Source organism: Ascidiella aspersa, chromosome 8 (genome assembly GCF_963924565.1).
Source record: "Ascidiella aspersa chromosome 8, kaAscAspe10.2, whole genome shotgun sequence".
NCBI lineage: Eukaryota > Metazoa > Chordata > Ascidiacea > Phlebobranchia > Ascidiidae > Ascidiella > Ascidiella aspersa.
This window is the reverse complement of record NC_139454.1, coordinates 121,703-126,269: the sequence shown is the minus strand read 5'-3', so window position 1 is coordinate 126,269 and position 4,567 is coordinate 121,703.

The window sequence follows — 4,567 nt, the reverse complement described above, 5'->3', positions numbered from 1 at the left end:
TTTAATCAAGAATTTGAGGCGATTAGGAGCAAAAAAGTTTTTTGGTGGAATTTAAAAATTTGGCAAAGCTATCTTGGTGTTTTTTCGATTTTAGATGGTTTTTAAAAAATCCAATTTTTATGGGAATATAACGGAACTTTCAACAAAAACCGGTTAGAACCGCCTTAAACTGGTTTAATCAAGAATTTGGGGCAATTAGGAGCAAAAAAGTATTTTGGTGAAATTTGAAAATTTCGCAAGGCTATAGCTTTGGTGTTTTTTCGAATTTAGATGGTTTTTAGAAAATCCATTTTTTATGGGAATTTAACGGAATTTTCAACAAAAACCGGTTAGAACCGCCTTAAACTGGTTCAATCAATAATTTGAGGCAATTAGGAGCAAAAAAATTTTTGGTTGTTTTTGAAAATTTGGCAAGGGTTATAGCCTTGGTGTTGTTTAGATTCTAGATGGTTTTAGTAAATCCAATTTTTATGGGAATTTAACGGAATTTTCAACAAAAACCGGTAAGAACAGCCTTAAACTGGTTTAATCTAGAATTTGGGGCAATTGGGAGCAAAAAAATTTTTGGTTAATTTTGAAAATTTGGCAAGGGTTATAGCCTTGGTGTTTTTTCGATTTTAGATGGTTTTTAGAAAATCCAATTTTTATGTGAATTTACCGGAATTTTGAACAAAAACCGGTTAGAACCGCCTTAAAATGGTTTAATCAAGAATTTGGGGCAATTAGGAGCAAAAAAGTATTATGGTGAAATTTGAAAATTTGGCAAGGCTATAACCTTAGTGTTTTTTCGATTTTAGATGGATTTTAGAAAATCCAATTTTTATGGGAATTTACCGGAATTTTACAACAAAAACTGGTTAGAACCGCCTTAAACTGGTTAAATCAAGAATTTGGGGCAATTAGGAGCAAAAAAGTATTATGGTGAAATTTGAAAATTTGGCAAAGCGATTGGTGTATTTTCGATTTTTGACGGTTTTCAGAAAATCCAATTTTTATGAGAGTTTACCGGAATTTTACAACAAAATCCGGTTAAAACCGCCTTAAACTGGTGTATTAAGAATTTGGGGCAATTAGGAGCAAAAACGTTTTTTGGGGAAATTTGAAAATATGGCAAGGCTGTAGCCTTGGTGTTTTTTCGATTTTAAATAGATTTTAGAAAATCCAATTTTTATGTGAATTTACCGGAATTTTGAACAAAAACCGGTTAGAACCGCCTTAAAATGGTTTAATCAAGAATTTGAGGCGATTAGGAGCAAAAAAGTTTTTTGGTGGAATTTAAAAATTTGGCAAAGCTATCTTGGTGTTTTTTCGATTTTAGATGGTTTTTAAAAAATCCAATTTTTATGGGAATATAACGGAACTTTCAACAAAAACCGGTTAGAACCGCCTTAAACTGGTTTAATCAAGAATTTGGGGCAATTAGGAGCAAAAAAGTATTTTGGTGAAATTTGAAAATTTCGCAAGGCTATAGCTTTGGTGTTTTTTCGAATTTAGATGGTTTTTAGAAAATCCATTTTTTATGGGAATTTAACGGAATTTTCAACAAAAACCGGTTAGAACCGCCTTAAACTGGTTCAATCAATAATTTGAGGCAATTAGGAGCAAAAAAATTTTTGGTTGTTTTTGAAAATTTGGCAAGGGTTATAGCCTTGGTGTTGTTTAGATTCTAGATGGTTTTAGTAAATCCAATTTTTATGGGAATTTAACGGAATTTTCAACAAAAACCGGTAAGAACAGCCTTAAACTGGTTTAATCTAGAATTTGGGGCAATTGGGAGCAAAAAAATTTTTGGTTAATTTTGAAAATTTGGCAAGGGTTATAGCCTTGGTGTTTTTTCGATTTTAGATGGTTTTTAGAAAATCCATTTTTTATGGGTGTTTACCGGAATTTTCATGAGAAAACGGTTAGACCGCCTTAAACTGGTTTAATCAAGAATTTGGGGAAATTAGGAGCAAAAACGTTTTTTGGTGAAATTTGAAGATTTGGCAGGGCTATAGCCTTGGTGTTTTTTCGATTTTAGAAAATCCAATTTTTATGGAAATTTACCGGAATTTTCAACAAAAACCGGTTAGAACCGCCTTAAACTGGTTCAATCAAAAATTTGGGGCAATTAGGAGCGAAAAAGAATTTTGTTGAAATTTGAAAATTTGGCAAGGCTATTGGTGTTTTTTCGATTTTAGTTGGATTTTAGAAAATCCAATTTATATGGGAATTTACCGGAATTTTACAACAAAATCCGGTTAGAACCGCCTTAAACTGGTTTATTAAGAATTTGGGGCAATTAGGAGCAAAAACGTTTTTTTGGGAATTTTGAAAATATGGCAAGGCTGTAGCCTTGGTGTTTTTTCGATTTTAGATGGTTTTAGAAAATCCAATTTTTATGGGAATTTACCGGAATTTTCAACAAAAACCGGTTAGAACCGCCTTAAACTGGTTTAATCAAGAATTTGGGGCGATTAGAAGCAAAAAAGTTTTTTGGTGGAATTTGAAAATTTGGCAAAGCTATCTTGGTGTTTTTCGATTTTAGATGGTTTTAGAAAATCCATTTTTTATGGGTGTTTAATGGAATTTTCATGAAAAAACGGTTAGACCGCCTTAAACTGGTTTAATCAAGAATTTGGGGCAATTAGGAGCAAAAACGTTTTTTGGGGAAATTTGAAAATTTGGCAGGGCTATAGCCTTGGTGTTTTTTCGATTTTAGATGGTTTTAGAAAATCCATTTTTTATGGGTGTTTACCGGAATTTTCATGAAAAAACGGTTAGACCGCCTTAAACTGGTTTAATCAAGAATTTGGGGCAATTAGGAGCAAAAACGTTTTTTGGGGAAATTTGAAAATTTGGCAGGGCTATAGCCTTGGTGTTTTATCGATTTTAGAAAATCCAATTTTTGTGAGAATTTACCGGAATTTTCAACAAAAACCGGTTAGAACCGCCTTAAACTGGTTTAATCAAGAATTTGGGGCAATTAGGAGCAAAAAAGTATTACGGTGAAATTTGAAAATTTGGCAAAGCGATTGGTGTTTTTTCGATTTTTGACGGTTTTCAGAAAATCCAATTTTTATGGGAATTTACCGGAATTTTACAACAAAATCCGGTTAGAACCGCCTTAAACTGGTTTAATCAAGAATTTGGGGCAATTAGAAGCAAAAACGTTTTTTGGGGAAATTTGAAAATATGGCAAGGCTGTAGCCTTGGTGTTTTTTCGATTTTAAATGGATTTTAGAAAATCCAATTTTTATGGGAATTTACCGGAATTTTCAACAAAAAACGGTTAGAACCGCCTTAAAATGGTTTAATCAAGAATTTGGGGCGATTAGGAGAAAAAAAGTTTTTTGGTGGAATTTGAAAATTTGGCAAAGCTATCTTGGTGTTTTTTCGATTTTAGATGATTATTAGAAAATCCATTTTTCATGGGAATTTAACGCAATTTTCAACAAAAACCGGTTAGAACCGCCTTAAAATGGTTTATTAAAAATTTTGGGCAATTAGGAGCAAAATAGTATTTTGGTGAAATTTGAAAATTTCGCAAGGCTATAGCCTTGGTGTTTTTTCGAATTTAGATGGTTTTTAGAAAATCCATTTTTTATGGGAATTTAACGGAATTTTCAACAAAAACCGTTTAGAACCGCATTAAACTGGTTTAATCAAGAATTTGGGGCAATTAGGAGCAAAAAAGTATTTTGGTGAAATTTGAAAATTTCGCTAGGCCTTGGTGTTTTTTCGATTTTAGATGGATTTTAGAAAATCCAATTTTTATGGGAATTTACCGGAATTTTCAACAAAAACCGTTTAGAACCGCATTAAACTGGTTTAATCAAGAGTTTGGGGCAATTAGGAGCAAAAAAGTATTTTGGTGAAATTTGAAAATTTCGCAAGGCTTTATAGCCTTGGTATTTTTTCGAATTTAGATGGTTTTTAGAAAATCCATTTTTTATGGGAATTTAACGGAATTTTCAAGAAAAAATGGTTAGAACCGCATTAAACTGGTTTAATCAAGAATTTAAGGCAATTAGGAGCAAAAAAATTTTTGGTTGTTTTTGAAAATTTGGCAAGGGTTATAGCCTTGGTGTTGTTTAGATTCTAGATGGTTTTAGTAAATCCAATTTTTATGGGAATTTAACGGAATTTTCAACAAAAACCGGTAAGAACAGCCTTAAACTGGTTTAATCTAGAATTTGGGGCAATTTGGAGCAAAAAAATTTTTGGTTAATTTTGAAAATTTGGCAAGGGTTATAGCCTTGGTGTTTTTTCGATTTTAGATGGTTTTTAGAAAATCCATTTTTTATGGGTGTTTACCGGAATTTTCATGAGAAAACGGTTAGACCGCCTTAAACTGGTTTAATCAAGAATTTGGGGAAATTAGGAGCAAAAACGTTTTTTGGTGAAATTTGAAGATTTGGCAGGGCTATAGCCTTGGTGTTTTTTCGATTTTAGATGGTTTTAGAAAATCCAATTTTTATGGAAATTTACCGGAATTTTCAACAAAAACCGGTTAGAACCGCCTTAAACTGGTTCAATCAAAAATTTGGGGCAATTAGGAGCGAAAAAGAATTTTGTTGAAATTTGA